At 36.2% G+C, this 11,468-nt stretch overlaps 1 non-coding gene across 1 annotated transcript; it reads left to right on the top strand.

Annotated features, from left to right (window-relative positions):
- Positions 1-7,715: 7,715 nt before the first annotated feature.
- Positions 7,716-7,820, top strand: LOC112619946. Its single transcript, XR_003118418.1, has one exon. It is a non-coding gene; the product is annotated as a small nucleolar RNA U13 (small nucleolar RNA).
- Positions 7,821-11,468: the final 3,648 nt, after the last annotated feature.

Below are 11,468 nucleotides of genomic sequence, written 5' to 3'. Positions count from 1 at the left end.
CACCCATAAGGATGGGGGAGTACAGCCCACTAAAACCTCCTCAGAACAAAGAAAAGGAAGGCACAGCACCAACCACTAAACGTGGCAACACCCATCGCCCGGGAACAGGCATGGAGAGGGGGTCATCTCCCACCCCGCTGTACACTGTTACGGACACGTAGTGGATCTTCCTTCTGGGGAGCAGTGTGTACACTCACAGAGTGTTTTTCGCTCTAGTGTGTCTACTCACAGAGTGTTTTTCACTCTTTCTTGGTTGCTCCACTCTGCTGAAGGTGATCTCAAGATGCTTGGGTTTACACAGAGGGCAAGGGCCAACTCCCGCTGCCTACACAGAGTGGGAGGATTCTTACAATGGAGGACAGACAAATTGTGGAGTTGCCTGTCCTGGACTGGACTCGGGGAAGAAGTCCTTCCCGGAGCCCATTTTTGTGGTTGCCCTCAGAGGTGGTCCCTTTACTTCTAGCTCAGGAAGAGGAGCTGATGCACACATCCCCGATTCCCACTGCTTTCCCCAAGACCTCAGCACATCCCAACACTATCTCTTCCCACCTCTGCCCCCTGTTTCCTCCATAGGACAGGAGTTACCACCAGACATCAGCCTACCTGAGGGCCAGTGGGATCTTACTCTTAAGGGCCTCCTACTGGCCTTCAGCCTGAACTGAACCACTAAAATTAAAAACCTGCTACCAGAAAGGCTATTAGTCAATGAGATAAACTTCCTGACATCTCTGCAACCTCAGCCCCACAAGATATAGTGTGTTGGCTCATACATTCAATACATGACTACAAAAAGTAGCATATGAGAAAAACATCACACAGAAGCTATCCACAACCAAGGAACCTATACAGTGCCTCGGTCCCCTGAAAGCACCCAGAAACAAAGCCAAATGATTACACATAACAATTATCACATTCATACACTAAAGGGAAACAAATTAAAAATTAAAAAGTGTTATCCAAACTCAAAATTAAGAAGTTACAGTTCCCTCAGATGAGAAAGAATCAGTGCAAGAACTCAGCAGTGCCAAAAGCCGGAGTGTCTTGACACCTCCAAAGGATCACATCAGCCCTCTAACAATAGATCTTAACCAAATTGAAAAGTTTGAAATGACAGAGGAAGAATTCAAAATGTGGATTGCAAGGAAACCCAACGAAATCCAAGTTGAAACCCAATACAAACAAACAAACAAAAAAACTACTCAGGGTATGAAAGGTGAGATAGTTACATTAAGAAAAAAACCAAGTAGAAGTCCTGCAATGGAAAAATTCACTAAAGGGGCCAGGTGTGGTAGCTAACGCCTATAATCTCAACAGTTTGGGAGGCCAAGGCAGGATGGTCGTTCGAGTACAAGAGTTTGAGACCCACGTGGGCAATATAGTGAGACCTCATCTCTGCACTAAGAAAAATTTTAAAAAATTTAAAAATTAAAAATTAATCTATAAAAAAGAAAAATTCACTAAAGGAATTTCAAAATACAGTTAGAAGCTTTAACAACAGAATAGAACCAGCAAAACAAAGAATTTCAGAGCTTCGGGGCAAATCTTCTCAATTAACCCAGTCAGACAAAAATAAAGAAAAAATAACTTTAAAAAAATCAACAAAGCCTTCAAGAAATATGTGATTATGTAAAGTGACCAAACCTATGACTAATTGGCATTTCTGAGAGAGGAGAAGAAAAAACAAGCAACTTGGAAAACAATTTTAGGGGATGAGGAAAATTTCTCTAATCTTTCTAGAGAGGTTGGCATTCAGATACAAGAAATTCGGAGAAAACCTGAATGATACTATACAAGATGGCCATCACCAAGACATAGCATCATTGAACTCTCCAAGGTGAATGCAAAAGAAAAAAGTCTTAAGGGCAGCTAGAGAAAAGAAGCAAATTAGGAATAAACGAAATCCCATCAGACTAACAGCAAACTTCTCAGCGGAAATCTTAGAAGTCAGAGGAGAGCCTATTTTTAGCCTCCTTAAATAAAAAAAAAATACCAGCCAAGAATTTCATATTCTGCCAAACTAAGCTTCAGAACAAAGAAGAAATAAAGTATTTCCCAGACAAGGAAACCCTAAGAAAATTCATTTACAAACCATTGCTCAAGGACATAAGAGAGGACAACAACAAATGGAAAAACATTCCATCTTCATGGATAGGAAGAATCAATATTGCAAAAATGGCCACACTGACCAAAGTAATTTATAGATTCAGTGCTATTCCCATCAAACTACCATAGGCATTCTTCACAGAATTGGAAAAAACTACTTTAAAATTCATATGGAACCAAAAAAGAGTTTGTATAGCCAAGTCAATCCTAAGCAAAAAGAACAAAGCTGGAGGTATCACGTTACCTGACTTCAAACTATACCACAAGGCTATGATAACAAAAACAGCGTGGTACCAAAACAGACATGCAGACCAATGGAAAAGAATAGAGACATCAGAAATAAGACCACACATCTACAACCATCTGATCTTTGACAAACCTGACAAAAACAAGCAATGGGCAAAGGATTCCCTATTTAATAAATGCTGCTGGGAAAACTGGCTAACAATATGCAGAAAACTGAAACTGGACCCCTTCCTTACACCTTATGTTAAAATTAACCCAAGATGGATTAAAGACTTAAATGTAAAACCTACAACCATAAAAACCACAAAAGAAAACCTAGGCAATACCATTCAGGACATAGGCATGGGCAAAAAATTTATAATGAAATCACCAAAAGCAATTGCAGCAAAAGCTAAAATTGACAAATGGGATATAATTAAACTAAAGAGCTTCTGCACAGCAAAAGAAACTATCCTCGGAGAAAACAGGCAACCTAAAGAATGGGAGAAAATATTGCAATCTATCTATCTGACAACAGTGTAATATCCAGAATTTACAAGAAACTTCAAATATTTACAAGAAAAAAACAAACAACCCCATCAAAAAGTGGGCAAAGGACACAAACAGTCAGTTCTCCAAAGAAGACATTTATATGGTCAACAAACATATGAAAAAAAGCACAACATTGCTGATCATTAAAGAAAAGCAAATCAAAACCACGATGAGATACCATATCATGCTAGTCAGAAGGGGGATTATTAAAAAGTCAAGAAACAACAGATGCTGGTGAGGCTGTGGAGAAATAGGAACTTTTTACGCTGTTGTTGGGAATGTAAATTTGTTCAACCATTGTGGAAGACAATGTGGTTATTCCTCAAGGATCTTTAACCAGAAATACCATTACCATTTGACACAGCAATCCCATTACTGAGTATATACCCAAAGGAATATAAGTCATTTTATTATAAAGATACATGCATACATATGTTTATCATGGCACTATTCACAAGAGCAAAGACATGGAATCAACCCAAATGCCCATCAATCATAGACTGGATAAAGAAAATGTGGTAGATATGCACAATGGAATACTATGCACCCGTAAAAAGCAATGGCATCATGTTCTTTGCAGGGACATGGATGAAACTGGAAGCCATCATCTGCAGCAAACTAACACAGGAACAGAAAAACAAACAGTGCATGTTCTCACTCATAAGTGGGAGTTGAACAATGAGAACACATGGCCACAGGGAGGAAAACAACATGCACTGGGACCTGTTGACTGGGCGAGGGGAGGGAGAGCATCCAGGCAAATAGGTAATGGATGCAAGGCTTAATAGGCTTAATAGCTAGGTTGACAGGTGCAGCAAACCACCATGGCACACATTTACCTATGTAACAAACCTGTACATTCTGCACATGTATCCCGGAACATAAAAAAAAAAAAAAAACAAGGATACTAGACCTACCCAAAAAAAAAAAAAGATAGACAGCTATACAATAATAGTAAGGGACTCAGCACTCCACTAACAGCACTAGACAGATCATCAAAGCAGAAAATTAACAAAGAAACCCTGGACTTTAATCAGACACTTGATCAAATAGACCTAATAAACATACACAAAATATTTCACCTAACAACCATAGAAAATGCATTTTTCTCATCTGTATATGGAACATTTTCTAAAATTGACCACATTCTTGTTCATAAGACAAGTCTCAATAAACTCAAACGTATGAAAATCATATCAAGCATTTTCTTGGACCACAGTGAAATAAAATTAGAAATCAGTGCCAATAGAAACTCTCAAAATGACACAAGTACATGGAAACTAAACAATTTGCTCCTGAATGACTTTTGAATAAACAATGAAATTAAGGCAGAAATTTTAAAAATTGAAACAAACAAAAATAGACAGGCACAACATACCAAAACCTCTGGGATACAGCAAAAGCAGTGTAAGAGGAAAGTTTATAACACAAATTCCTACATTAAAAAGATAGAATAATTCCAAATTGACAACCTAATTTTGCACCTAAAGGAAATAGAAAAACAAGAATAAACCTAATTCAAAGCTAGCAGAAGAAAAGATATAACAAAGATTAGAGCCGAACTGAATGAATTTGAGACCAAAAACGAAACAAAAAAAACATACAAATGATCAATGAAAAAATCTTAAAAATGATCCACGAACCTTTCAAAATTGGTTCTTTGAAAGGATAAACAAAATTAATAGACTTCCAGCTAGATTAACTAAGGAGGAAAGAGAGAAGATTAAAATAAGCACAATCATAAATAACAAAGGTGACATTACAACTGACAACACAGAAATACAAAAATCCTCAAAGACTACTGTCAACATCTCTATGCATAGAAACTAGAAAACCTAGAGGAAATAGAAATAAATTCCTGGAAACACAACCTCCCAAGATTGAACCACCAATAAATTGAAATCTTGAACAGACCAATAACAAGATATGAAAGTAAATCAGCAATAAAAAAATCTACCATCAAAAAAAAGCCCTGGACCAAATAGATACACCACCAAATTCTACCAGACATTCAAAGAACAGCTGGTAAATTGAAAAGGAGGGATTCTTCCCTAACTCATTCTATTAAACCAATATTATCCTGATATCAAAATCTGGCAAAGACACAACCAAAAAAGAAAACTACAGGCCCATATCCCTGATGAACACAGGCATAAAAATGCTCAGAACAATACTAGCCAACTGAATCCAACAACACATCAAAAAGATAATTTATCACAATCAAGTGGTTTTTATTCATGGGATTCGAGAATAGTTCAATATATGCAAATCAATAAATGTGACTCACCACATAAACAGAATTAAAATAGAAAACTATATGATCTCAATAGGCACAGAAAAAAAAAAGTGTTCAGTAAAATCCAACATCCCTTCATGACAAAAATCCTCAACAAACTAGGCATTGAAGGAACATACCTCAAAATAATAAGAGCCATATATGACAGACTCACAGCCAACATCATACTGAACAGGCAAAAGTTAAAAGCACTCCCCCTAAGAATTACGACAAGATAAGGTTATCCACTCTCACCACTCCTATATAGTACTAGAAGTCCCAGCCAGAGTAATTAGACAAGAGAAAGAAATAAAAGGCACCAAAATATGAAAAGACGAAGACAAATCTTCTGTTTGCTGATGACAAGATCCTATACCTAGAAAGCTCTAATTTTCTCCAAAAGAATCCTAGAGCTGATAAATGAATTCAGTAGTTTTAAGATACAAAATCAATCTGCAAAATAAGTAGCATTTCTATACACCAATAACATTTAAACTAAGAAACAAATTAAGACATCAATCCCATTTACAATAGACACACACACACACACACACACACACACACACACAATACTTAGGAATACATTTAACCAAGGAGGTCAAAGATCTCTACAAGGAGAACTACAAAACCTTGCTGAAAGAAATCAGAAGCAACATAAATAAATGGAAAAACATTCCATGCTTATGGAATTGAAGAATCAATGTCATTAAAATGCCATACTTCCCAAGTAAATTGCAGATTTAAAGCAATTTCTATCAAATTGCCATTGTCGTTTTTCACAGAACTAGAAAAAACTGGTCCAAAATTTGTATGGAACCAAAAAGAGCCCAAATAGCCAAAGCAATCCTAAACAAAAAGAATAAAGCCAGAAGCATAACATTACCAGACTTCAAACTATATTAGGAGGCTAGAGTAATCCAAACAGGATGGCACTGGTACAAAAACAGACACATAGACCAATGGAACAGAATAGAGAACACAGAAACAAAGCCATACACCTACAATCAACTGATCTGCAACAAAGTTGGCAAAAATAAACAATGGAGAAAGAACATCTGTCTTAGGCTGTTCTTGCATTGTCATAAACAACTATCTGAGTCTGGGTAATTTATAAGGAAACAAGGTTTAATTGGCTTATAGCTCTGCAAGCTGTACAGGAAGCATAGTATCAGCATCTGCTCAGCTTCTGGAGTGGCCTCAGGAAGCTTACAATCATGATGGAAGGTGAAGGGGGAGCAGGCATCTCATATGGTAGGAGTAGGAGCAAGAGAGAAGGGAAGAGGTACCACACACTTTAAAGAACCAGATCATTTGAGATCTCACTACAGTAAGGACAGCAGCAATCCATGAGGGATCTGCCCCCATGACCCAAACGCCTCTCACCAGGCCCCAATTCCAATACTGAGGATTACTTTTCTTCCTTTTGTTTGTTTTGAGATGGAGTCTCACTCTTTCGCCCAGGCTGGAGTGCAGTGGCAGGATCTCGACTCACTGCAACCTTCACCTCCCAGGTTCAAGCAATTCTCCTGCCTCAGCCTCCTAAGTAGCTGGGACTACAGGCACACACCACTGCACCTGGCTAATTTTTTGTATTTTTAGTAAAGACAGAGTTTCAGTATGTTTGCCAAGCTGATCTCAAACTCCTGACCTCAGATGATCCACCTGACTTGGCCTCCCAAAGTGCTGAGATTACAGGTATGAGCTACCATGCCTAGCTAGGATTACATTTCAACATGAGATTTTGGCAAGGACAAATATCAAGCTATATCAACACCCTATTCAATAAATGGTTCTTGGAAAATTGGCTAGCCATATTTAGAAGAATAAAACTGTATCCCTACTTCTCACCATATACAAAAATTAACTCAAAATGGATTAAAGACTTAAATGTAAGACCTCGACCTATAAAAATGCTAGAAGAAAATCTAGGAAATACTCTTCTGGACATTGGCCTAGCCAAAGAATTTATGACTAAGACATTAAAAGTAAATGCAACAAAAACAAAAATAGACAAATGGGACTTAATTAAACTAAAGAACTTCTGCCCAGCAAAAGAAACAACCAACAGAGTAAACAGGCAACCTACAACAAGGGAGAAAATATTTGCAAACTATACATCCAGTGAAGGTCTAACATCCGCAATCTATAAGAAATATTAGTAAGTCAATAAGAAATAAACATTAAAAGTGGGCAAAGGGCATGAACAGACACTTCTTGAAAAAAAAAATACAAGCAGCCAATAAATATATGAAAAAAAATTCAACATAACTAATCATCAGATAAATGCAAATTAAAACCACAAGGAGATACCATCTCACACCAGTTAGAATGGCTATTACTAAAAAGTCAAAAAATAACAGATGTTGGTGAGGATGCAGAGAAAAAGGAACACTTATACATTGTTGGTGGGAATGTAAATTAGTTCCACCCCTATGGAAAACAATATGAAGATTTCTCAAAGAACTAAAAATAGATCGATCTACTATACAACCCAGCAATTCCCATTACTGGGTATCTACCTAAAGGAAAATAAATTATTCTATCAAAAAGATACCTGCAGATCCTTTTGTAGTTCATGAACATGATGATTGGATGTTCATGCACATGTGTGAGATGTGCCACCCTCTGAATCTTATTATGACATCAGCACATTATCCATCTGACCTGAAAAGGAAAAAAAAAAAAAAAGCACTTGCACTTATATGTTTATCACAGCACTACTCACAATAACAAAGGCATGGAATCAACTTATGTGTCCATCAATGGTGTATTGGATAAAGAAAATGTGCTACATGTACACCATGGAATACTACATAGCCATAAAAACGAATAAAATCACATCCTTTGCAACAACATAGATGGAGCTGGAGACAATAATCCTAAGTGAATTAATGCAGAAACAGAAAATCAAATACTGCATATTCTCACTTACCTGCAAGTGGGAGCTAAAGAATAGGTTCTCATGGAAATCAAGATAGAAGCAGTAGAAACTGGGGACTCCAAAAGGAGAGACGAAGTGAGGGAGCAAGAGTTGGAAAAACTATTTACTGGATACTATGTTCACTATTTCAGTGATAGGTTCACTAGAAGCAGGTTCACTAGAAGCCCAAATCCCAGCATTATGCAATATTCCCATGTAGCGAATCTGCACATTACCCCTGGAATCTATGATATATATAATCTACTATATGTCTATATTCTATATAGATATTATAGTTATATATCTATTTTATATTCTATATATAATAGATGTTTATATTCTGTATACATTTAAAAATTTATGAACACTCAGATTTTGGCTTACCATATTGCTTCTCTTGATAAGTGTTTCATGTGTACTTGAAAAAAACCTGTATACTGCAGTTGTTGAGTAAAGTCTTCTATAAATGTCCATTGGGCAAGCTGATTGATAGTGTTGCTCAAGACTATCTCCTTATTAGATTTTGCCTTCTTGTTCTATTCATTTCTGAGAGAGGAGTTTTGAAATTGCCAACTGTAGTTGTGGATTTTTTTCCTTTTTTCAATTCTCTCAGTTTTTGTTTTATGTATTTTGAAGTTGTGTATTTAGGTGCATGCACACTTAGGATCATGTTTTATGATTTCCTGATGAATTGTTACTTATTAATCATTGTGAAATTTCCCTCCTAATCTCTGGTGATACTCCTTGTTCTGTGTCTACTTTGTTTTATATTAACAGAACCTCTCTGGTTTTCTTATGATTAAATTTCCTTGTTTGTCTTTTTCTATCTTTTAACTTTAACTTATATTTATATTTATATTTTTTATGTATTTATATTTAACATAAGTCTTTTGTATTTAATATGTGTCTTTATAAACAGCTTATAGTCAGCTATTTCCTTTTTTTTTTTGTAGAGTCAAGGTCTTGCTTTCTTTCTTAGGCTGGTCTCAAACTCCTGGCTTCGCGTGATCCTTCTGCCTCAGCATCCCAAAGTACTGCGATGGCAGGTATGAGTCACCCTGCATGGCTAGTGTTTCCTTTTTAATCAAATCTTAAAATCTTTTTCTGACGGGATTTTTTGGTCTATTTATATTTAATATAATTACTATGTGGAGTATTACTGTGCCAATTTGATATTCACTTTCTAATTTTTGGCTCTGTTCTTCATGATTTTCTCCCTATTTTCTGCCTGTTTTTGAATCAACTAAGTACTTTTTATTATTTTATTTTATCTTCCCTTTTGGTTTATTAGCCATCCCTCTGCTTTATTTCTCAGAGGTAATTTTAGGGTTCATAATACACACCTTTAGCTTATCACTGTCAACCTTCAAATAATATATATCACTTCACATATAAAGTAAATACTCTTTAACACTCTGTCTCCATTTCAGCCCTGTCTTTTGTGCTATTGTTACCACGTGTTTTACTTGTTCATGTGCTATGAACCCTATAACACATTGTTTTTCCTTTTTAAATAGTCAGTAGTCAGTTGTCTTTTTAAAACTTTAAGAGTTGAGAAAAAATTCAAATACATACATGTGTTTACCATTTCTGGCTCTCTCTCTGTCTCTGTTTGTTTGTTTGTTTGTTTGTTTTTAAGACAGAGTCTCACTCTGTCGCCCAGGCTGGAGTGCAGTGGCATGATCTCAGCTCACTCCAGCCTCCACTTCCTGGGCTCTAGCAATTCTCCTGCCTCAGCCTCCCAGGTAGCTGGGATTACAGGCACATGCCACCATGCCCAGCTATTTTTTGTATTTTTAGTAGAGATGGGGTTTCACCATGTTGGCCAGGCTGGTCTCGAACTCCTGACTTCAAGTGATCTGCCCACCTCAGCCTCCCAAAGTGCTAGGATTACAGGTATGAGCCTCTGCGCCTGGCCCCATTTCTGGCTCTTTTTATTCTTTTATGTAGATCTCAGTTTCCATTGAATGTCATCTTCCTTTGGGCTAGAACATTAAAGAGAGTTTCAGCCCAAAGGAAGATGTGCTAGTTGCAAAGTCTCTCAGCTTTCGTCTGTCTGAAACTATTTTATTTTGCCTTCATTTTTACATTTTCTTTGGATATGATTTCTAAGTTGACAGGTTTTCTTGCTACCACATCAGATGTTCTAATTTTCTCTGATTTGAGTAGTTTCTGATAAGAAATCAGTGATAATTGATAATTGAGAACAATTGATGATCAGTTGTTCTCGTGTTTGTTTTTGATATGTCCTTTATTCTGCCCTCTGGCTGTTTTTAAGATTTTTTTCTTTATTGTTAATTTTGCATATTATTGTTAATTTTACATATTACTGGTTTACATCAATTGGATTCTAATATACTATGGTCTAGTTTTGTGTCTATCTTGCTTGAAGGACACTGAATTTCTTGTAGCCATAGATTTATATTGTTCATGTTATTTAAAAGGTTTCAACCATTATTTCTGTAAATATTTTTCACCACTTCAACTTCTCTTGTGTCTCCTCCTGGTATTCCAATTACACACATACTAGACTCCTTTATATTGTCCCAGAGCTCACAGAGATGCTATTCACTTCCCTCAGCATTTTTTGTGTCATCTCCCCATTTATATAATTTCTATTCTTCTATCTTAGTTTGTTAACCTTTCTTATGGACTGTCTAATCTGCTATTAAACTCATCTTATAATTTTTTCCTTTTAAATATTACATTGCTCAATTCTAGAATTTCCATTTGATTATGCTACATTTCCCTTTATTAAGATTCCCTATTCTCTCCCTATGCTTATGCTATCCTTTAAACTCTTGAATATAATTATAATAGTTGTTTTCAAGTTCTTGTTTACTAATTTTATCACTTTTCCCATTTCTTTGTTTCTATTTTTCTGACTTTTCTCTGGTTGTGGATCACATATTTATGTTCATTTACATATATAGTAAATTTGATTGTACAGATGATATTGTAGACATTACGTTTTTGGAGAATTTTGTCTACTTTCATAATAGAATTTTGTGTTTTGTTCCACTCGGCATTGAATTTGCTCAAGGATTAACATGTTCCTTTTGAGATTTATTCATAAACTTTTTAGGACTGGAATTATGTCTACCTTAGGGTTCTGCTAATTCTATTCCTAAAGTGTTGCTTTTCTCTAAGTTTTATTGCATATCTGGGATGTTTAGCAAAATGTCTCCACTGTGGCAGATCAGAATGCAATCATCTTCTAGCCCTGTGCAAACCCTGGGGTTTGGTTAGCTCACAGTTCCCCAGTATTTTTTTCCCTCTGGTAAATGCTTTTAGCATAGCTTTATGAAATTTGTCTAAATTTGGCTAAATATGAAATTAGCATATATACAGGTTAATATTCAGCCAAAGACTCAAAGGGCTCCCTATGCAGAT

Source organism: Theropithecus gelada, chromosome 2, assembly GCF_003255815.1.
Source record: "Theropithecus gelada isolate Dixy chromosome 2, Tgel_1.0, whole genome shotgun sequence".
NCBI lineage: Eukaryota > Metazoa > Chordata > Mammalia > Primates > Cercopithecidae > Theropithecus > Theropithecus gelada.
Note: the sequence above shows the minus strand (reverse complement) of the source record. Positions and strands in the feature narration are given on the sequence as shown.